The sequence below is a fragment of the Callorhinus ursinus genome, unplaced genomic scaffold, assembly GCF_003265705.2.
Source record: "Callorhinus ursinus isolate GAN/ISIS: 27379988/994484 unplaced genomic scaffold, GSC_fseal_2.0 scaffold52, whole genome shotgun sequence".
NCBI lineage: Eukaryota > Metazoa > Chordata > Mammalia > Carnivora > Otariidae > Callorhinus > Callorhinus ursinus.
In genome coordinates, this window is record NW_027397114.1 from 1,489,195 (window position 1) to 1,513,420 (window position 24,226).

General features: G+C 38.0%; 1 long non-coding RNA gene across 1 annotated transcript in view; it reads left to right on the forward strand.

The window, feature by feature from the left end:
* LOC141371000 (uncharacterized) overlaps window positions 1-24,226 on the forward strand; it is a 126,925-nt gene that overhangs the window by 7,368 nt on the left and 95,331 nt on the right. Inside the window, exon 3 of the long non-coding RNA XR_012375581.1 lies at window positions 3,622-3,654. This is a non-coding gene — a long non-coding RNA (uncharacterized lncRNA). The remainder of the gene's footprint in view (window positions 1-3,621; window positions 3,655-24,226) is intronic.

The following is a 24,226-nucleotide window of genomic DNA, read 5'->3' on the forward strand; positions in this document are numbered from 1 at the left end:
CTCCAAATGAACAGAGATAATATTTACCTATGCTCTCATATCTAGCTCCTTGTGAATTTAAATATGTAGGGGAAAAAATTCCAATTGTTTAAATTTTATTCCCACCTAAAGAATATATTATATATTCCCCTAGGAATGTGTTCTACAAAAAGGGAAACGAATGTCAACTCCATGATTTTAGAAATTTAGGAAGAAAATACTCCAATTTTTTGTGACATACAGTTTTGAAATGACAAGTCCATATTTTTGGTTTCCTAAAATAAAACTCTGCTACAGCAAATAAAAAATCATTAGACAAAGCAACTTGTTTCCATGATCTTTAGTTCAAATTCAGTGTCCCTCCAGTTCTGCATTCCAATTCAAGAATAATTGTGTGGGGCTTAGAATAAGTCATGCACATAAATGAGGAACAGTTTTTCATAATCATTTCCTTAGATAACTGACCTAGTTTCATCATAGTGCATCTTGGGCATAGTCAACAGTTTGGAGTCTAAAGACAGGGCAGGGGGGTGGAATTTATACCCTTTTTTCTTGTCAACTAATAGAAAACTTTCTACAGAAAGTCATCTGCTAATATATTTAGCACTACCTAAATATCCAGAAAAGCAAAGAAGACTCAACTGTAGCCTGCTTGCCCTTAATGTGCCCCAGCTTTTTCCTTCAACTATACCACCCAAAAGAAAAGTACAATCAATAAAAATGAGGACCAGAAATGTTATCTTGTACCTAACATTTCATAATCTATGAAAATTGGAGACCCATAAGATAGATCACTCTATCAGACAAATGCATATGTGAAAGTGACTTTAGGTACAAATTTTCAGTTATAAAATAAGTCATGGAGATGAAAAGTACATTGTAGGGAATATAGCCAATAACATTGTAATAACCTTGTATTGTGACAGATGGTGACTCCACTTACCATGGTGAGCATTGAATAATGTATAGAATTGTTGAATCAATATGCTATACACCCCAAACTAATATAACATTCTATGTTAATTACACTTCAATATCAAAAAAATGAAAAAAAGAAAAATCAATGAAGGGGAAGTGGGAGAATATTCATTATTATTTTCTATGGAATTTGTATGTGTGTATTCATGGGAGAGATCAGTACTGAAAAAGTATGAAAAACAAAAATGTTTTTCTTAAATGTATGAAGCAGGGGCGCCTGGGTGGCTCAGTCAGTTGAGCTTCTGACTCTTGGTTTCAGCTCAGATCATGATCTCATGGGTTGTGGGACTGAGTTCTGCATCAGGCTCCGTGCTTGATGTGGAGTCTGCTTGAAGATTTTCTCCCTCTGCCCCTCCCCCGACTCATGCACACACACTCTCTCTCCCAAATAAATACATATTTTTAAAAAATGAATGTATGAAGCATTAACAAAATAATATGTTTTTACATGGATGCATATAAATGTAATAAAAAAATAAATAGGATACTTAGTAAGTTTATGATAGTGGTTTCCTCTAGAGAAAGAAGGGACTGGAAAAGTGAGCAAAGAGAATTTCAACTTGATATGCATTTTATATTTTATTTTATGTAAAAGACATGAAGCCAATATATTTGTATTAGCCAGTTCCTGGAAAAGTTGATAAAGATTATCTAATTTTTCTGTTCCTTTTGGGGGCAAGATTTCAAGTTCCATTCCTTTTTTATTTTTTTTCTTAGCAAGAAGTTATCTCAATATTTTCTCTTTTAATTTTTAATTCATAAAACGAATCACCTACATATAGACAGAAAAGAAACTTACCTGTTTGCCTGTTTGTCTGCTATCTATCCATCAGTCATTTAATTTTGTCTATTCACTTATTCATTTTAATGCAGTTTTTAGATGTACACCTTTACTCTTTTAAATCTTCAGCTGCCTCTCTTCTTTTGGGCATAGAGTAGCTCTTCATTCACTTACAAAGCAGAACTAATTCAGGCTCCTTGAGGGAGAAAAAAGGCCCTAAGGTATATTGGAATATGTATCACCTTCACCCACGTCCCCATGGATGAGCTGAAGCAGTAAAGCCTAATTCAATAGTTCCTATTGCCACTAGAGGCACTGCTGAAAATTGGTTCCTATTAAGTTATCTATATCAGGAGTAGTAAAGGGGAGCCTCCCCCAGCCCCTGGAAAAATTGCTTCTCCAAACTTGAGAGGTGTAAAGAGATCATTTGGATCCCAAGAAGGCCTCCCACTCCTAATAATCTACTTGGCTGAAATACTTATGATTGAAGGACACATTAATTTAACTTAAGGAGCTGCTTTTAACAAGTGAATGTGTTTAACTGACTTAATACAACTCCAAGTCAGCCATTTACATGGTAGTGTGAGTTGTCTAATTTAGATCACATTTCCTTAATCACCTAGATGAGATTAGCTGCACTGAGGGCAAAAAATCGACCAATCAATCAATTTTAAAGACAAGAGGAGTGAGAAGGAAAGTAACTTTGTTCAAGTATTTATGTCTTGCATCCTATCCTTATTTTATCAATACCCCACATCACCCTAAGACTATAAAATCTGATAAGAAGCATTAATCTTGAAGGGTAATTTGGAGAGAATTCTTTGAAATCAGGTCTGCCTTCCCAAGCCTAGGATAGTCAAGGTAAGTATAGGGCAATGGTTCAAAGTGTGGGCTCTGGACCAGTTGTGTTGGCATCACTGGAAATCTGCTAGAAAGACAAATTCTTGATCCAGATTCTCTGGGAGAGGCCCAGCAAATTGTTTTTTAATGAAGTGTTGCAGATGTTAAGCCCAAGTTAGAAAATCACTGGTGCACGGTGCTCTTCTTTGGGTGGCAAGTCCTATCCAGAGCAGACTGTAAATAACAAAAGAAGCTCAGTGCTGAGATGAGAAGAAAGAGATGTATTGGAATAAAGAGGCAGGGAGTAAGGGGAGGTGAATGTGTACATATTCTGTTTTTGACTGAAAAACCTAGTAACTAGATCAACATAACCAGCCCTGTGTATTTCTTAGATTTGCTGCTTCTGTTATATTACCAGGCCATTTATCCCCCTTTTTTTTTTCATTTTTATAACATGATCATTATATATTTGGTTTAGGAAGTGAAGATTAAATCATAATTTTATGTTCTTGAATTACTTTAAGGATTTGTAATTTGAGATGAATATAAAATGCCATTGCTGCCTTTTGAGAGATTTTTCTTCTTTTTCTAGCCCTAGACATGACTAATAATGAATTTTTGCTGTTGCATCCAAAATTTTGAGTGACCAGGATTGTATGTCTGTGACTGTTAAGCTAGAAGTACAACTTGACACTGTATGGTAAAATGAAGAAAATTGTCCCATGTCAAACACAACTGGTAACCTGAACTCATTAGTACCATGCTCTATTCAATAAAGACAACTGGTAAAGACTGATGAAAACACAGGTTATAAGTAGATTGCTATATTTTAGGAAAATGCTTATCATGGCAGTAGGAATCTTGCCAGACATTCCTTTTGCTACCCTATTATCTAATGCAGTCATATGGATTTTGTCATTCAAATACCCATACTTTCTTGCCAGTTCCAAAAGCAAAACACAAAAACAAACACGCAGAAAATAAATAAGGAGTTTTAACAAATGAATGCCCTATGATATCTTTTTGTATTTTGCGTTTTGTAGACAACATGAAAATTCATCTTCAAAATATTCTGAGTAAGTCCACTGCAACCAGGAATTTATATCTGTGAAAACTTATTATTTGACATTACTTAGCAAAGTGAAAAATACTGTCAAATGTTGAACACAACCCGTGTGTGTGTGTGTGTGTGTGTGTGTGTGTGTGTGTGTGTGTGTCTCCCTCTATATAAAGGGCTGTTTATGCTAATGGAAGACTTATGTTTTATGTATTTGCAAAATTTTTGAGATTTGCTCCAAAAGTCCTACTGTGAGTTCTCAGGAGCAGGAGAGCTATATTAACTAACAGGTTAGAGGATTGGAAATGCAAAAAGTTTACTTTAAGAAAGTAAAATATTTACCACATTAATTGTTAACACGGTATTATAGACTTAAAGCTTATTTGTGTTTTGTAAACAAGTGTTTTATTTTCATTTATTTTTAATTGCTAATGAACCTTAAAGGACAAGTTGTTAAAATGTCTGCTATAGAACCATTTAATTTTTTTTCAAATTAAGTCATCCCATTCTACTAAGAAATGAAATAAGTAATGTGTTATGTTTTTTTTTTTAAAGATTTTATTTATTTATTTGAGAGAGAGAGAGAATGAGAGATAGCACGAGAGGGAAGAGGGTCAGAGGGAGAAGCAGATGCCCCACCGAGCAGGGAGCCCGATGTGGGACTCGATCCCGGGACTCCAGGATCATGACCTGAGCCAAAGGCAGTCGCTTAACCGACTGAGCCACCCAGGCGCCCAGTAATGTGTTATGACCAAGAAGAACCACATACGACCATGCTATCCATTAGCTAAACATAATGCATCAAGGCAAATAGGGCTATTTGATGTACTGAAATGCAATTGCTATAGTAGTTTATATTATAATGAGCCAAATTTTGTTTATAGGCATTTAAGAATCTTGGTGTTCATGCAAAAATCTGTAGCTTTTCTTTCAAGGGGAAAGAGAAGGAAGAATCAGGGTGAGTTTCGTGAATCATGAGAATGGTTGATGAAATGGCACAAAGGAAATTTTCACATGTTTGATGAATGATGGAAAGAGAAAAGGGTGAACCAAGCTTCAGTAATCAGTTCCAATATTTCTTGGCGAATAATATTCCCTATATCATCCTCAATTTGGTTTTGAAACTGGTAATATTATGGAAGCATATTTGTCTGCTGATAGATATTTTTTAATCTACCTGCAAGGTCAACCCAACTATTTCATAGGTATCCAGGAGTTTTCAGATTCATTGGTCCAGGTACAATATGAAAAAGTAATATATTTCCTCTTAAGATCCATCTTCCCATTCTCATCAAAATCAGATTTTAAAAAAGGGTAGAAGAGAGGAAACCTGAACATTTAAAGTTTCTATAAAACTGGTTCAAAACTGGGTAGAACTTAGAACCAATTCCAACTTCTTGTTAAGCAGTTAATCTATTTCCAGGGCTTTTTTTTTTTTTTGGGAGAAAAAACACTCTTTTTCTTGCTTACCTCAACACCTCAAAATGTATCACAATCTGTCATTGCCTTGGCTCTTATGGTATTTTTTTAATAAAGTACATTTCATGTTGCCAGTGTCCAACTATTAACTAGAGGGCAAACTGTCAAATACTTAGTGAAAATGTCATCAAGTATTAGGATTTACTGGGTTGATCATATGCAAATTTCACTCCGGTGTCATTGAAAATCATTTATGTATCTGCTAGAATCCTGTTTTTAAATGAAAGGGAACTGAGTGCTCTGTCGAAATTGACTATAATTTCAATATGCTTCCTTGGGCCTTGTACCTTTGAGATAGTCAGAAGTATTTGGAATAGCCTCAGGCCTCCAAAAGCAGCAGCTTTCCGGAAGAAATATTGTATTCTAGACTCACCACTATTAAAATATTTAGCTAAATTGCTGACAATTTCTTTAGCAAAGGTCAGCATAATAAAAGCATCGTTGAAAATTACCCTAACCGAGGAGTGAAAGAGTACCCCATAATAAATCATAATAACATTTCCGTATCAACTCCTTTCAGGGTGATTTATTTGAACAACAAAGCCAAAAAGCCTCTCATTGATGTGGAGACAGTGCTTTAAGGTCAGTCTCAGAGAGGAAATGGTTAAATTAGACTAGCTCCCCTGTTAGAGGAAAATTAAAAGAATCATTTGTGTTTGTTTGGAAGCAAGGGATTTGCCATGATGAAATGTCTGGTATTGGAGTGGAAGAAGTAGTGAATGAAACAGAAGTTTTAGAAATACCCATGGAGCCTTTGAGTCTCATTGTGCTGTTAATGGTGTGATACTCTGTATGAAGTTCTGGGAAGTAATGATGGCTACTTTGGGATTTGGGGGTCATGGACAGCAATGCACATGAGTTCAGAGAAAGGTTCCCAAATAAACACATGTTTCCTTCGGTATTTGTTCTCCTCGGGCTGCCCACTGGATTCATCAATTGCTTCTCAGTTCAAGCTATCATATCAGTCTCTTGTCAGTTGTTGGTTTTATTTTTTTATTTTTGAAAGATTTTATTTACTTGAGAGAGAGAGAGAGTGAGCATGAGTAGGCGGGGGAGAGGGAGAAGCAGGCTCCCCACCAAGCAGGGAGCCCGATGGGGAACTCGATCCCAGGACCCTGAGTTCATGACCTGAGCTGAAGGCAGACGCTTAACCAACTGAGCCACCCAGGTGCCCCTGTTGGTTTTAAACCAGAACTTGTCTGCATATTTCAGTCATACTACCTTTGTCTTCTTCGAAACAAGCACTTCCGGGTGTTTTCCTCTTGGGGAAATCCCTAGTTCTACTTCTGTCATGTGAATTCAGCTTTGGATTCCTGTCTGTTCTCTCTTAGCACCCAAACTCTCCCCTGTACATTTTTATCTTTTTCTTTTCTCATCTCCATCCTCACTGTTCCATTTAAGCCTTGTCTCACCCTGTAGGTGAGATAAGGCAGGAGGGAGGGTCCCTCGGTGCCATGTGATACAAAATTAAATCAAGGAGATTGATGAGTGAAGCCTCATGGAAATGGATTTCATCACCTAATAGAACTGTTCCAGACTCCCAAAGTGATAAAATGACGGCAGTTTTGTGTAGAAGTAAAATGAGAAGTTGGAGAGGCAAGGGGCTTCAGGCTTTCCATTAGTCTTATCTACTGACAGCATTCCTGGTGGGGGCAGGGTCATTCTAAGAAAGCACTCAGGACAAGGCAGTTTTCCTAATTTGTACTGAGTAGAAAATAAATGCATGTCTGCGTACTTTTTTTTTGAAGCCCAAATCTAAATACAGTGCTTTATGTCTTACAAAACACAAATCATATATATTGTGAAATTACTCTGAATGTTAATTGTGTATTTTCGAGGTATCCAGGGGCTCTCAATTCTGATTTTTAGCAAGAATAACTCCCAATTCCTGCTGTTTTGTTTGTTTAATTCTCTTTGAATTAAATCTATCCAATTATGACTGGGCATAATCGCACACTCAAATAATTAGCAGTACATGCATACATACATACATAAAAGGATAGCGCATTTCAATAGAAGTATGTTATTCTTTATATAGGAAAATGGTGTACTATTTAAATGACCTCGAGATTTTTTTTCTCCTCTGTGGAAGTTGGTGTCCATCGCTTTCCTCTGCCCAAACCTTGCCACCTTTTGAAGTAACTGTAGGCATTTGCAATGTGACTGGTCACATGGGTAGCAGGGCTGTCCATAGCTTGAGCTTCCTCTTTGCTTCATTTCACAATTCAAGCATTCAAGAGGGAAACACCTCCAAGTGACTTATGGAAAAGTGTCCAAGACATTTAAAATCACAAAATCAATAGATTCCTTTGTAAGTTTTGCAAATGTGTTTGGTAATAAAGAGACAGACAGCATCACATGTAATTTAAGAATGACTGATGATCAATGTCTCAACCAGAAGTAAGAAAAAGCAAGTAATAGAACAACCCAAGAAGATGAGACTGTCTCTAATGCCATGTATATTGTAGGAAGAGAGGAAAGATACTTTTATATTGTGGAGTAAAATGACAAGAGACTCTCTAATGTTTTTCTCACAGTGGCCGCGCTTTTCTCAAAAGTCTAGATATCTTGCTAACTTGGATTTAGTTCAATTTAGTTCAACACATACTTACTGAAACTCAACCACAAGACTAGGTGGTAGGTGAGGTGGTAGTTAAACAAATATGAAGAAGATGTGATTCCTACCCTGAAGAAGCTGTAAGTGGAGAGATAGATACACAATACCCAGCAAATACACAGATGGCAGTGGTCTTCTGGGGGATGTTGAAGCAAGGAAGGGGCACTCAACGCCAAAGGTTATTCAAGGCAGTTTTAATTACTTTATCACTGGAAACAATATTCAGTGTCCATTCCAGCTTCCTAGGGACCAATGGTGAAAGAGAGCTATTGTGGCTGCCATCACCATTGTGGTCCCTAAACCATGAACTTCTTTTCAGCGTGTGGGATGAGCCCACATGATGCCCCAAAGTATACATGCTATATGCTCTGATGGAAGTGACTGTCTCCTATGTAGCTTCTTTCACTGTAGTGCCCAGTCCAAGTGTAGAGGGTTGGATGGCAGCTCCCTAAGAAAGATACGTTCAGGTCCTAATCCCCGGAACCTGTAAACATCACTTTATATGGCAAAAGAGTGACTATTACCTTACGTGGCAAAAGATGTTATTAAGTTAAGGATTTTGAGAGAGGGATTATCCTGGATTATCTAGGTGGGCCTCAGTGTAACCACAGGTATCTTTATGAGAGAGAGGCAGAGGTAGTGTTGATAAAGAGGAGGAGGCAATGTGACCACAGAGGCAGACATTGGATTGATGCAGCCATGAAACAAGACACATTTAGAGCCACCAGAACTGAGAAGAGGCAAGGAACAGATTTTCTCTAGAGCAATGGGAGTGAGCATGGCCCTTGCCAATACTTTGATTCCAGGCTTTTGACCCCCTGAGCACTGATAGAATAAATTTCTGTTGTTTTAGCCTACCCAGTTTATAATTTGTTACAGCATCCCTGAGAAACTAATCCACCAAGTGAAGCTTGACTGAACATCAACAGAGGGGACAGCTACCAAAGAGAAAGGAAAAGTAAAGTCCTTCCCTTGCCTTAGTCAGAGCTGATTCCCTAATTGTAGGAGAAATGTGGGAGGCTATTTTGGCATGTCGCAAGGGTTTTGGCAGGGGGAGAGGAGTGGAGGGCATTTAGACTTTGGGAGTCAGTTTATGTTAGCAATTCCACGGTAAAGACTAAATGTGTTTGAATGCCATCACTAAGTCTGCTTGTTTTGCACATTCAACGTCTACCCTAACTCATATTTCCTGCCTGTTTCTATCCATATTCTCTGTCATATCACCATCTCTCATATTCTTAACTGAAAGAGACTGATATAATTCAGTGAGACTTTTTTCCCTTCTCTTATCAGAATCCATGGACTGCAGTGTAGCAAAACCTTATAATTTTCATTAAAACTAGACTAATCAAAGTGAAAATATTAACTGGGCTATGTGAACATCAACCATTAATGAATTTATTTAACTTTTGAATTTAACTGATGCTAACAAAAGTTTCATAACACAGCTTTCATTTGAAGAAAAAGACTCCTTGATGGCCTTGGAAGAATAAAGAATTTGTTTCCTCACTGACCCAGAGACCAAGACTAATTTGTAGCAGTGGGATCTCAAGTAGATAAGGAGGGGAGCGGGAGTTGGAATGGGATTTTATTTATGTCCCTTTGCATACTTTCTGGCTAAAACCCTTGGAAGAATGTTATGATACAACCACCACAATGCATTAATGATTTTGTGATCATATCTTTCTTTTCTAGAGTTCAAGATTCCATTCTCATATCTATAATTTTTATCATACTTTTCCTTCACTCATTCATCCAGCCATTGATATTTATCAAGTGCCTACTTAAGGACAAAATTATATTAATTGTAGTTAGAGAACTCACAATTTAAGCATGTACTAATGTTATAAACAATTTTAATACTTGGTGAAAAAAGCTACCACTTGGAAATATGCTCAGAAAACATTAATATGTAGGAAAAAGAAGTTCCTATGTCTGACTTAGAAATTAAGGAGATGTTTTAGGGGCTGGGAATGGTGGTTACAGTCTGTTATGAAAATAAAGGAAGAATTAGAAGCTCCCAGTAGGACAAGCAGGATTGAGCATACCAGATCTTCAAGGTGATCAAGATTTCCAAAGCAGAGCCATAGAAGGAAGAATGACTCATTTTCTAAATGCCAGGAATTCAGTGTGGCTGCTCTGTAGCAGTATTGAGTAAACTATTTGTGCAGTAATATAACTATTAGTGATGATTGATATTTTAATGTCTGCTTTGCTCAGTAGATTATAAGTCCTCCACACACCCCCCCCTTTTTTTTTGGTCCCCAGAACTGAGCATGATACTTAGTACACAACAGGAACACAAGCATTTGCTGATTTAATGAAAATAAGGGAAAGGGATTGGGGACAGAAGGAAAAAGAAGACGAGACAAGAAGGAATTGATTAGAACATTGTTTTACAAGGCTGAATTGGAAGGATGAGGGGGCGCCTGGGTGGCTCAGTTGGTTAAGCTTCCGACTCTTGGTTTCAGCTCAGGTCATGATCTGAGGGTTTTGAGAATGAGCCCCAGTCCGTCTCCCCACTCAGTGGGGAGTCTGCCTAGGATTCTCTCCCTCTCCCTCTTCCTCTGTCCCTCCCACTGCTTACACTCTCTCTCTGCCAAATACATAAACAGATATTAAAAAGAAAAAAAAAGGAAAGAAAGAATTCCGAATGAAAGAAAGAAAGAAAGAAAGAGAGAGATTGATGTGGTGAGCTACAGAAAGGGTGATTTCCCGGATTTCTGGCATATGAAACTCAAACCACTCATAGATGACTACCTAAGGTGATTTTACCCTGAAATATTTAATGTTCTTCATGTGTATGACCTACCTCATTTCCCACCTGGACTGTAAGCTCCCCAAGGGCAGTGGCCTTATATTGCTTTATTTTGAACTTTTAATGCAGCCAACACAACAGGCACACCCACTTCATTTTACTTTCATGAATGAATGAATCAGTGAATGAACTGACTCTAGTCAGAGGCATATGATGGATTGTGGAGTGAGGGGCTTGGCTGAATTTCAGAATTTCAACTTCTTCACATTTAAGTGATAATGCAAGATCCTGAATCATAGAAGGAATGGGAATTTGTACTAATTCTTTCATTTTCCTTCTAAAGATGATTTTTTAAAGTTTATTATTATTATTATTATTATTGCCATCACATGTCCTAAGTGAGCAAGTTTGAGAGCTAAATTCGAAAAAGGATGCTTGGGAGTGGAAGACATATGGTGGGTTTTCCAGTTTCACAAATTTTATTCCTTACAGCTGAAGGTGTGAGGTCCCCCAAACACAGTTTCCATTAAAAAAAAAAAATTTAAGGAACAGATGTTTACCTAGAGTTGGCCATATGGCTAAATGTGATTCATTTGTACAAATCTACTTTTTTCGTATTTATAATAGATATCTGAGGTATGCCACTATGTTCCCACATGAAACCGCTTCATTCTAATGAGAATTTCAATGAGTTCTCCTACTGAAAGAGTCCAAGGGCAAAGCTCCATTGTCCATGCAATCTAGGTGCAAACCTACAGAGTTAGTAGGGAATTGCATAAGATGCAAGTGATGTGTGGGGACCTTCTGTGGTTCCTGTTGCCAGGGCAACAACTTCCTTTCCATTCAAAGCTGCAGCTTTATTTGAAGCCTGGTTCTCAGGTACACTAGAAGCAGTTACAATATCAAAAAGAAAAGAAAGCAGCTAGATTCTGAGGAAACATCAAAAAAATTTTTTTAAAAAGAAAACCATTACTTCAATAGTACTTCTATTTTTTTTTAATTTTTTTCACAGAGAAAACTTGGATTTCTTTTCCCTCCAAATGCATTTGTAATTTAAAAATTAAAAAAAAATTGCAGAGTTTATACACACAGCTTTTTTTTTTTTTTTTTTTTTTTTCTGCACTACTGAGCTCTATTGTCAATTTATCATGACCATTGCAGGGAAGATTTTGAACCCTTTCTGAAACTTCATGATATTGCCCATAAATCTCAAAAATATTGAGGTTTTGACATTTAAGGGAAAACAAACTCAATAAAGACCAATCAGCTGTATATTGGGAATGGGAAAACATGAAACCAGAAAGGTGCTTTAGTCTAGAAGACACCTCATTGAAAAGTGGAATGCCACCATGCACCCAAGCTGGCTAGGGATGAAGGAAACCCATGTTCTAATACCACCTGTCACTTATTCCCTGTGAACCGCTGTAAATGAGATTGGATTTTTTTTTTTTGAAGATTTTATTTATTTGACAGAGAGAGATGCAGCGAGAGAGGGAACACAAGCAGGGGGAGTGGGAGAGGGAGAAGCAGGCTTCCCGCGGAGCAGGGAGCCCAATATGGGGCTCGATCCCAGGACCCTGGGATCATGACCTGAGCCGAAGGCAGACGCTTAAGGACTGAGCCACCCAGATGCCCCGAGATTTGATTTTTATGAGTATTATTCTTCTTTTCTTAAAATAATGTTGGACAGGGTCATATTCTTTGGGCTATTAAAAGGTGCAAAAAAAAAAAGGTGCAGACACACATACGCATACACACATACAGGTGGTCAGTTAAATTGGTGAAATACCAACTAAAACATTCTGCAATATTTATGATGTGCCAGATATATTTTTCTTTATGTTAATTCATTTAAATTCTCTCACAAGAATTTTGTTTGAAGTAGGCATTGTTATAATCTTTATTTAAGAAAGCAGACACAAAGATAAGTAACTTTCTCAAGTTCACAAAACTAAGAAGCAAAGCTGGGCTTCCCACCCACTCAGTTTAGTTCTAGAGTCCATGGTCTTCAAAATTTCATGCTGTATTTCCTTTCAAAGTTAAACAGATTTCATTACAAGATTTCCCATTCTTTTGATATGCTTCCTGTTATATAGATCTGTAACATAGAGAAGTATATTATGTGAAGTTTCTCAAACATACTAACCACTGGATATTTTTTCAGAGTATTACAAGGGACCATAGAACATACTTTGAGAAATGCTAGGGTAGACCATTCATATTGCTCGCATTTCTAACATAGGATGACCCTGAAAATAAGCAGAGAATTACATTCTTTATAGTGCTGTAAAATATTGTTTTATTTAGAATTTTAAAGAATATCAAATTAAGAATTTGCAATTTTATGAATGACTTATAGCCACCTTACTCTTAAAAGTATTAATTTCTATGTTCTAGAACGCTGTCAATACATGTTACCTAGATCCTTTTTATTAATCCAAAACTTCCAAGTTAATTCAACTATGAAAAAATAAAAATAAAATCAATTTGCTATTTCTATAAAAATTTCTGTAGACAAATACAAATATATGTAGATTATTCATTCTTTCCTATTTACTACAGAATTGTTTAGCACCATTGCACCAGTAACTGAGAATGACCACTGGTAACTTAGATTTAACAAATCTGGGAAGACTATATATGAGATAAATTAATAAGATAATTTAAAAAATTCCTTCATTAGTACAAAATAGTCATAGTCCTGAGATGCTGGTCGTCTTGGTCTCCAGGACTGCTGCTGGCCTACTAATTGCCTCACTGTGTAGGTGAGTGAACTACATATGTATGATCAGGCTATTAGCTCAGTCATGTTTCTCTTGGTGATGCAAGAGGATGCCTAAGTTTTCAGGCATAAAAGGCTGACATGTGCTGTAGGCTGACATGGCTTAGGTATTTAAGGTATTATAATAAACATTTTTGTACACTTAGAGCTAATTGAGTATATGTGTCCCTAGACTAGTAACCTAAATAATTATTGATCTTAACTTTAAGCCAAATACGATAGAATTTTATACTTGAGTTTATTACTTAATGTCTCTTTCTCTTTCTGAGTCTTATTTAAATTGTAAGCACTTCTGTTTCTCCATTGTTACTGCCATGTGGAACTTAATACATTCTGTTTGTTAGGTGAATGTACTCAGTAATGCCTATGGATTGAGTCCATCTTCGTTATAATAGTCCTCTTACCTAAAAGAGGCACTTGTGAAATTGCTGACCTAGAGAAGATATACAGGTTTAGACCATGAAGCATACTTTGTCTCTGGATGATGCCCATATACACATGATTGTACCAAATCTTGCTCAAATTAGAGCTATCTCTCAGACGTAGGCTAAGATTTTATTATGTATATTTTTTCATTTGAGACAAAAGTTTCTGGAGTCTCAGGACATCAAGAGACAGACCAGCCAAAATGTTTGTTTTTTGTTTTTATTATTTTTAACATTTTTCTATTTATTTTACACCAAATAAAACACTAAATGGTGTTTAGATATTACTTATACTGTTTCAGTTCTCCATGTAAGGTTGGATTTCTTTGAAATATCTGAATGGTCTTGAATTTCAAATTATAAGTATCATTTTGTGATGCACTATGAACACATTGAGATTCCATCCTCAGAGCACAGAGTCAAGCTCTATATGGGTAAACAAGCAACTGGTTCAGTTTGGGGTGAAATTTGAATGGTGTGACCCATTTATTACTTGCTCAGAGCAGAAGCTTTGGGACAAATTTGTCATCAAAACTTTCTTAATTAAATCTTAATGTTTGATAATGACATGCAGCTACAAGTTTTACTTAAAACACTATGGGGGGGGGGCACCTGGGTGGCTTTCAGTTAAGTGTCTACCTTCAGCTCAGGTCATGATCTCAGGGTCCTGGGGTCGAGCCCCACATTGGGCTCCCTGCTCAGCAGAGAGCCTGCTTCTCTTGCATTGCTGCTCCCCCTGCTTGTGCTCTCTCTCTCCGTCAGATAAATAAATGAATAATCTTAAAAAAAAAATCCCACTATGGAACAATTATCTTTCAGTTCTCAAAATACAAACATGGAAAGCAAGGCAGTACAAACTCCAAACAAGCTTTGAGCCAGAGATTTTTCATTTTTTCTTCCTTTTAAGTGATTTTCTTTAGGATTACAGATCCTGTTATATTTTGTTAACTCTTAAGAAGGAAAATAGTTTCATGATGCTGTGGTAGTGTCCCATAACACTGGTTCGTCTTGGACATGTCAGCATCCATGTTACAAGCCATGAGACAAACCTGGCCAAAACTGCAAATTTGAAGTTCTTAATTACTTATCTAAGTAAGGAAAGTGATCAATCTGAGACTGAATTTCTGGCATATGTAAGAAAGAAAAAAGTAAACTCTAAAGCATTTGGCCTTTTATTAAGGAGAGACAGCCCTCTGTTGTAGGATACCACCAAAGGTTGCCAAATATTTCTTTTTTTTAATTTTTTTATTGTTACATTAATCACCATACATTACATCATTAGTTTTTGATATAGTGTTCCATGATTCATTGTTTGTGTATAACACTCAGTGCTCCATGCAGAGCATACCCTATTAAATACTCATCACCATGCTAACCCATCCTCCCAACCCCTCCCCTCTAGAAACCTCAGTTTGTTTTTCAGAGTCCATAGTCTCTCATGGTTCCTCTCCCTCCAATTACCCCCCTTCATTCTTCCTCTCCTGCTAACTTCCTCTTTTCTTTTTAACATATATTGTATTACTTGTTTCAGAGGCACAGATCTGTGATTCAACAGTCTTGCACAATTCACAACACTCACCATAGCACATACCCTCCCCAATGTCTATCACCCAGCCACCCCATCCCTCCCACCCCCCACCACTCCAGCAACACTCAGTTTGTTTCCTGAGATTAAGAATTCCTCATATCAGTGAGGTCATATGATACATGTCTTTCTCTGATTGACTTATTTTACTCAGCATAACACCCTCCAGTTCCAACCACATTGTTGCAGATGGCAAGATCTCATTCCTTTTGATGGCTGCACAATATTTCATTTTATATATATATATACACCACTTCTTCTTTCTCCATTCATCTGTCGATGGACATCTTGGTTCTTTCCACAGTTTGGCTATTGTGGACATTGCTGCTATAAACATCGGGATGCACATACCCCTTCGGATCCCTACATTAGTATCCTTGGGGTAAATACCCAGGAGTGCAATTCCTGGTTCATATGGTAGCTCTATTTTCAACTTTTTGAGTAACTTCCATACTGCTTTCCTGAGTGGTTGCACCAGCTTGCATTCCCACCAACAGTGTAGGAGGGTTCCCCTTTCTCCACATCCCTGCCAACATCTGTCGTTTCCCGAGTTGTTAATTTTAGCCATTCTGACTGGTGTGAGGTGATATCTCACTGAGGATTTGATTTGGAGTTCCCTGATGCTGAGCAATGTTGCGCACTTTTTCATGTGTCTGTTGGCCATTTGGATGTCTTCTTTGGAAAAATGTCCGTTCATGTCTTCTGCCCATTTCTTGATTGGATCATTTGTTCTTTGGGTGTTGAGCTTAAGAAGTTCTTTATAGATTTTGGATATTAGCCCTTTATCTGATATGTCATTTGCAAACATCTTCTCCCATTCTGTCATTTCTCTTTTGGCTTTGTTGACTGTTTCTTTTGCTGTGCAAAAGCTTCTCATCTTGATGAAGTCCCAGTAGTTCATTTTTGCCCTTGCTTTCCTTGCCTTTTGTGATGTGTCTAGGAAGAAGTTGCTGCGGCTGAGGTCGAAGAGGTTGCTGCCTGTGTTCTCCTTTATGATTTTGAGGGACTCCTATCTCATATTTAGGTCTTTCAACCATTTAGAGTCTATTTTTGTGTGTGCTGTAAGGAAATGGTCCAGTTTCATTCTTCTGCATGTGGCTGTCCAATTTTCCCAACACCACTTGTTGAAGAGACTGTCTTTTTGCCATTGGACATTCTTTCCTGCTTTGGAAAAGATAAGTTGACCATAGAATTGAGGGTCCATTTCTGGGCTCTCGATTCTGTTCCATTGATCTATGTGTCTGTTTTTGTGCCAGTACCATACTGTCTTGATGATAACAGCTTTGTAATAGAGCTGGAAGTCCGGAATTGTGATGCCGCCAGCTTTGCTTTTCTTTTTCAATATTCCTCCAGCTATTTAAGGTCTTTTCTGGTTCCATACAAAATTTAGGATTATTTGTTCCATTTCTTTGAAAAAAGTGGATGGTATTTTGATGGGGATCGAATTGAATGTGTAGATTGCTCTAGGTAGCATTGACATCTTCACAATATTTGTTCTTCCAATCCATGAGCATGGAAGGTTTTTACATTTCTTTGTGTCTTCCTGAATTTCTTTCATGAGTATTTTGTAGTTTTCTGAATACAGATTCTTTGCATCTTTAGTTAGATTTATTCCTAAGTATCTTATGGTTTTGGGTGCAATTGTGAATGGGATCGACTCCTTCATCTCTCTCTCTTCTGTCTTGTTGTTGGTGTATAGGAATGCCACTTATGTCTGTGCTTTGATTTTATATCCTGCCTCTTTACTGAATTCCTGTTTGAGTTCTAGCAGTTTTGGGGTGGAGTCTTTTGGGTTTTCCACATAAAGTATCATATCATCTGCAAAGAGTGAGAGTTTGACTCTTTCTTTGCAGATTTGGATGCCTTTGATTTCTTTTAGTAGTCTGATTGCTGTGGCTAGGACTTCTAATACGATGTTGAATAGCAATGGTGATAGTGGACGTGCCTGCCATATTCCTGACCTTAGGGGGAAAGCTCTCAGTTTTTCCCCATTGAGAATGGTATTCACTGTGGGTTTTTCATAGATGGGTTTTTTGATATTGAGGTTTGGACCCTCTATGCCTATACTCTGAATAGTTTTGGTCAAGAAAGGATGCTGTACTTTGTCAAAGGCTTTTTCTGCATCTGTTGAGAGGATCACATGATTCTTGTTCTTTCTTTTGTTAATGTATTGTATCACGTTGATTGATTTGTGGATGTTGAATCAACATTGCAGCCCAGGGATAAATCCCACTTGGTCGTGGTGAATAATCCTTTTAATGTACTGTTGGATCCTATTGGCTAGTATTTGGGTGAGAATTTTTGCATCCATGTTCATCAAGGTTATTGGTCTGTAATTCTCCTTTTTTTTTAATTTTTTTATTGCTATGTTAATCACCATATATTACATCATTAGTTTTGATGTAGTGTTCCATTATTCATTGTTTGTGCATAACACCAAGAGCACCATGCAGAATGTGCCCTCTTTAATACCCATCACCAGGCTAACCCATCCCCTTACCCTCCTCCCCTCTAGAACCCTCAGTTTGTTTTTCAGAGTCCAACATCTATCATGTTCTTCTCCCCCTCTGACTTACTCCCCTTCATTATTCCCCTCCGGATAGCTTCTTTTTATTTTTTCTTAATATATGTTGCATTTTTTGTCTCAGAAGCACAGATCTGTGATTCAGCAGTCTTGTAAAATTCACTGCGCTCACCATAGCACATACCCTCCCTAATGTCTATCACCCAGCCACCCCATCGCTCCCATCCACCACCATTCCAGCAACACTCAGTTTGATTCCTGAGATTAAGAATTCCTCATATCAGTGAGGTCATATGATACATGTCTTTCTCTGATTGACTTATTTCACTAAGCATAACACCCTCCAGTCCCATCCACATTGTTGCAAATGGCAAGATCTCATTCCTTTTGATGGCTGCATAATATTCCATTGTGTATATATACCACTTCTTCTTTATCCATTCATCTGTCGATGGACATCTTGGCTCTTTCCACAGTTTGGCTATTGTGGATACTGCTGCTATAAACATTGGGGGGTACGTACCCCTTCAGATCCCTACATTTGTATCTTTGGGGTAAATACCCAGTAGTGCAATTGCTGGATCATATGGTAGCTCTATTTTCAACTGTTTGAGGAACCTCCATACTTCTTGCAGAGGTGTTGCACCAGCTTGCATTCCCACCAACACTGTAGGAGGGTTCCCCTTTCTCCACATCCCCACCAACATCTGTCGTTCCCTGACTTGTTAATTTTAGCCATTCTGACTGGTGTGAGGTGGTATCTCATTGAGGTTTTGATTTGGGTTTCCCTGATGCCGAGCGATGTTGAGCACTTTTACATGTGTCTGCTGGCCATTTGGATGTCTTCTTTGGAAAAATGTCCGTTCATGTCTTCTGCCCATTTCTTGATTGGATTATTTGTTCTTTGGGTGTTGAGTTTGATAAGTTCTTTATAGATTTTGGATACTAGCCCTTTATCTGATACGTCATTTGCAAATATTTTCTCCCATTCTGTCGGTTGTCTTTTGGTTTTGTGGACTGTTTCTTTTGTGTGCAAAAGCTTTTTATCTTGATGAAATCCCAATAGTTCATTTTTGCCCTTGCTTCCCTTGCCTTTGGCGATGTTTCTAGGAAGAAGTTGCTGCGGCTGAGGTTGAAGAGGTTGCTACCTGTGTTCTCCTTTAGGATTTTGATGGACTCCTGTCTCACATTTAGGTCTTTCACCCATATGGAGTCTATTTTTCTGTGTGGTGTAAGGAAATGATCCAGTTTCATTCTTCTGCATGTGGCTGTCCAATTTTCCCAACACCATTTGTTGAAGAGACTGTCTTTTTGCCATTGGACATTCTTTCCTGCTTTGGCAAAGATGAGTTGACCATAGAGTTGAGGGTCTATTTCTGGGCTGTCGATTCTGTTCCATTGATCTATGTGTCTGTTTTTGTACCCGTACCATACTGTCTTGATGGTGACAGCTTTGTAATAGAGCTGGAAGTCCGGAATTGTGATGCTGCCAGCTTTGCTTTTCTTTTACAATATTCCTCTGGCTATTCGCGGTCTCTTCTGGTTCCACACAAATTTTAGGATTCTTTGTTCCATTTCTTTGAAAAAAGTGGATGGTATTTGGATGGGGATTGCATTGAATGTGTAGATTGCTCTAGGTAGCATTGATATCCTCACAATGTTGGTTCTCCCAATCCATGAGCATGGAACTTTTTTCCATTTCTTTGTGTCTTCTTCATTTTCCTTCATGAGTATTTTATAGTTTTCTCAGTACAGATCCTTTACCTCTTTGGTTAAATTTATTCCAAGGTATCTTATGGTTATGGGTGCAATTGTAAGTGGGATCGACTCCTTGATTTGTCTCTCTTCTTTCTTGTTGTTGGCGTATAGGAATGCCACTGATTTCTGTGCATTGATTTTATATCCTGCTACTCTACTGAATTCCTGTATGAGTTCTAGCAGTTTTGGGGTGGAGTCTTTTGGGTTTTCCACATACAGTATCATATCATCTGCAAAGAGTGAGAGTTTGACTTCCTCTTTGCCGATTTGGATGCCTTTGATTTCTTTTTGTTGTCTGATTGCTGTGGCTAGGAGTTCTAATACTATGTTGAATAGGGTGGTGAGAGTGGACATCCCTGCCACGTTCCTGACCTTAGGGGAAAAACTCTCAGCTTTTCCCCATTGAGAATGTTATTCGCTGTAGGGTTTTCATAGAAGGCTTTTATGATATTGAGGTATGTACCCTCTAACCCTATACTCTGAAGAGTTTTGATCAAGAAAGGATGCTGTATTTTGTCAAATGCTTTTTCTGCATCTATGGAGAGGATCATATGATTCTTGTTCTTTCTTTTGTTAATGTATTGTATCACGTTGATTGATTTGTGGAGTTGAACCATCCTTGCAGCCCAGGGATAAATCCCACTTGGTCGTGGTGAATAATCCTTTTAATGTACTGTTGGATCCTATTGGCTAGTATTTTGGTGAGAAATTTTGCATCCATGTTCATCAAGGATATTGGTCTGTAATTCTCCTTTTTGATGGGGTCTTTGTCTGGTTTTGGGATCAAGGTAATGCTGGTCTCATAAAATGAGTTTGGCAGTTTTCCTTCCATTTCTATTTTTTGGAACAGTTTCAGGAGAATAGGTATTAATTCTTCTTTAAATGTCTGATAGAATTGCCCTGGGAAGCCATCTGGCCATGGTCTGTTGCCAGTCTAATATTTCTACCAGTGTAGGTTACATATCTCTTCTCCCGAGTTGCTTTCAGGATTTTCTCTTTGTCTCTGAGACTCGTAAGTTTTACTATTAGATGTCGGGGTGTTGACCTATTTTTATTGATTTTGAGAGGGGTTCTCTGTGCCTCCTGGATTTTGATGCCTGTTTCCTTCCTCACATTAGGGAAGTTCTCTGCTATTATTTGCTCCAATATACCTTCTGCCCCCCTCTCTCTTTCTTCTTCTTCTGGGATCCCAATTATTCTAATGTTGTTTCATCTTATCGTATCACTTATCTCTCGAATTCTGCCCTCGTGATCCTGTACTTGTTTTTCTCTCTTATTCTCAGCCCCTTATTTTCCATCATTTGGTCCTCTATATCACTAATTCTCTCTTCTGCCTCATTTATCCTAGCAGTTAGTGCCCCCATTTTTGATTGCACCTCATCAATAGCCTTTTTTATTTCGACTTGGTTAGATTTTAGTTCTTTTATTTCTCCAGAAAGGGTTTCTCTAATAACTTTCATGCTTTTTTCTAGGCCAGCTAGTATCTTTAAAGTCATGATTCTGAGCTCTCGGTCCGACATCCTACTAATGTCCTTATTGAGTAGGTCCCTGGCTGACGGTACTACCTCTTGTTCTTTTTGCTGAGGTGATTTTTTTCGTCTTGTAGTTTTGTCCAGAGGAGAATAGATGAATGATGAAATGCTAGCAGGTTAACAATGTCCCCACAAATATGTTCTATACAAATCAGAAAAGACCTGAAACCAGGGGACAAGAAAGGGAAAGAAAGAAAAGAGAAAGAGGAAAAAAAAGGAAAAAGAAAAAGATAAATCAAACAAAACAGAATAAAAAAACAGAATGTGATCAAATATGATCAGGCTAGTGCATAGATCAGTGCCACACACTAGATTTTGGGCGTATTTGGTCATTTAGAAGAAAGTGCCTGCTAAAATTTTAAAGGAAGAAAGACTTATGTATATACAAATTAAGGGTTGATACAATGAATGGATGGAAGATGGTGTAAAGATGAAAATTATAAAAGATTTTATAAAAGGAATTGATAAGATAAGAAGTTGTTTGAAAAAAGAAAGATTTAAAAAAAGGAAAAAAGAAAAGAAAAAAAAGGGGAGAGAATGTGATCAGGCAGGAGACTAGAAACAAAGCCATACACTAGTGATTTAGGGTATATTTTGATCTGTTAGGAGAAACTGTATCTCAAAATTTTAAAGAGAGAACAACTTATATATATATGCCAAAAATAATGTAACTACTATGAAGGGATAAAACATGACTCTAAAAATGAAAAATAAAAAATGTTTTTTTAAAAAAAGAAATTGATAAGATGTTGGTTGAAAAAGGGAAAAAGAAAAATTCAAAAAAATACAGTTAAAATTTAACTTTGAAAAACTAATGAATCATGGTAAAAAAGCCTTGAATTCTATATGCAGTATTCCCCTAGCGCTGGAGTTCTCCCGTTCTCCTTGATTGGTAAACTTGGTCTTGGCTTGCTGGCTGTTCGTGCTGATCTTCTGGGGGAGGGGCCTGTTGCCATGGTTCCCAAATGTCTTTGCCGGAGGCGGAATTGCCCTGCCTTGCCGGGTCCGGGCTCTGTAATCTGCTCAGGTTTGTTCTCAGGAGCTTTTGTTCCCTGCAAGCTTTCCGTACAGCTTTGGAGGAATAGAGTGAAAAGGCGGCCTCCCAATCTCCGCCCAGGTGGAGCCAAGAACTCGGGCCCGCTCCTCAGTGCGCCCCCAGGGAAAAGCAGTCAATATCTCCCGTCTCCCCTGTGTCAGGCCGAACTCCATGCTCACCCAGCCTGGGACTGAGTGTTTCTATATCTGGCACCCAACTTGGTGTGGAGTCTCCAAACCCAGCAGATCCCTGCAGGAAGGAAGATGAGTCTCCCCGGATCTGCCACTTGTTGGGTCCCTGCTGGAGGAGCAGTGGCCCGACTGGGTCGCGGATCACAGTTTACGGCAACCCTGAGCTGACAGCCCGCGCCTTGGCTCACTCTGCAGCTGGCTTCCCCGCTCCGATACCTGGGAGCTCTGCCGCACTCAGGGACCCCCGGTCTTTCTGTGACCCCGAGGGTCCTGAGACCACACTGTCCCGGGAGGATTCCACCCCCCGCTTAGCCACTGGAGCGACGTCCCTCAGCGGAGCCAGCTTCTAAAAGTTCCGATTTTGTGCTCCGCGGCTCTATCACTTGCCAGAAGCGGCCGTTGGAGGCCCCCTCCCCCGCCGTCTATCCTCCTGAATATCGCTTTGGTTTCACTTCTCTGCACGTCCTACCTTCCAGTAAGTTGTTGCTTTTCTGTTCAGAGAGTTGTTGCTACTTTCTTCCTCCATCTCCTGTTGAGTTCGTAGGTGTTCAGAATGGTTTGATCCCTATTCAGCTGAATTCCTGAGACCAGATGAAATTCAGGTCTCCTACTCCTCCGCCATCTTGTTCCGCCCCCTCCAGTGTTTGCCAAATATTTCTTAAAAAGTCAACAAGCATTAGCTCACCCCATATCCTCCTTATACTCACTACTAATCACAGAATATAGAAGGGAAGGAGAAGGAGATTGTAGTTAATGGGATAAGATGAAGAGCAATTGCTATAAATGCACGTTACAGGTGTACATGACCTGATGTTAGTTTAACAGTGCTTTTGAAGCAACACTTTTTGGCTCCAAATTATTACCTTTGTCTCATAGTAAGGCTTTACAGAAGTTAAATTTGCCATAACTGATTTGTTGACATTTTCACTTAGTAACTCATTATGTTCTTCATCACTCTGATGTAGTCAACTTTTAAGTGAAATGTAATATTGGATTTCTAGTACAGCTTCAATTGAGTTTATAGCAAGGATACTTGGGCCTTGATGTGATCAATTAAAAAGAAAGCTATTAAAAACAAAAACCAAAAGACATCTTTCCTAGAAATTGGCTTAAATGATAAGCATGACCTCAGTGCAGTTTCTAACTACAGTGGTCAAAACCATACAGTCCTGGCATAAATCAATTTTTATTTAATAAAGCTTGAATAAATTACCATATCTACAACGTACCATCCCTTATTGTGAACTTTTTATTTATAGCATTGCTCAAAAATTTTAAAGGAATAGTTTGAATTAAAGAGTGTGTTCTTGTGAAATATAAAATTCACAGTGCTATGTTTTTTTCTTTAATGGTAAGCAATAAACATGTCAGAAAAGCCATAAAAACATATGGCCTTTGGTTTATGTCTAAATTAAAAGCAGCCAAATAATTGAGTTCAAAATTTGGTAAGAAAATTGCTTTAACATGAGAGTGGAATAATTCAAAAGAAAAGAGAAAATAAGATATTCTCAGGAAAAAATAATGATCACTCTTGCCTAATTTTGGAAGCATTAAGTGTCTCTTCTGTTGACCTCTGTAATAATAAAGTGCATGTCACATTGTCAGATTAGAGTGATTGTTGAGAAACGACAGTTCTTCCTGTTTTAAGCATCCATCTTACAGAAGAAACTGGGTGGGATTCAGTGATAGTATTGAATCAAAAGAGCTTTGTGGTAATGTCTTTAAGCTTCCAAGCCTGATATATGACCCCAGTTAAATTAATTCTGTTTAGGTATATGTATTTGATTTAGCTTCATATTGTGAGTTTCAATATGAAAATTTAAGTCTTTAATCAGGTCACAATTTTTTTTTTATTATCTCAAATATTGATTTGGTTTCAGGGTAGCTTTTTTTTCCTTTTTTAA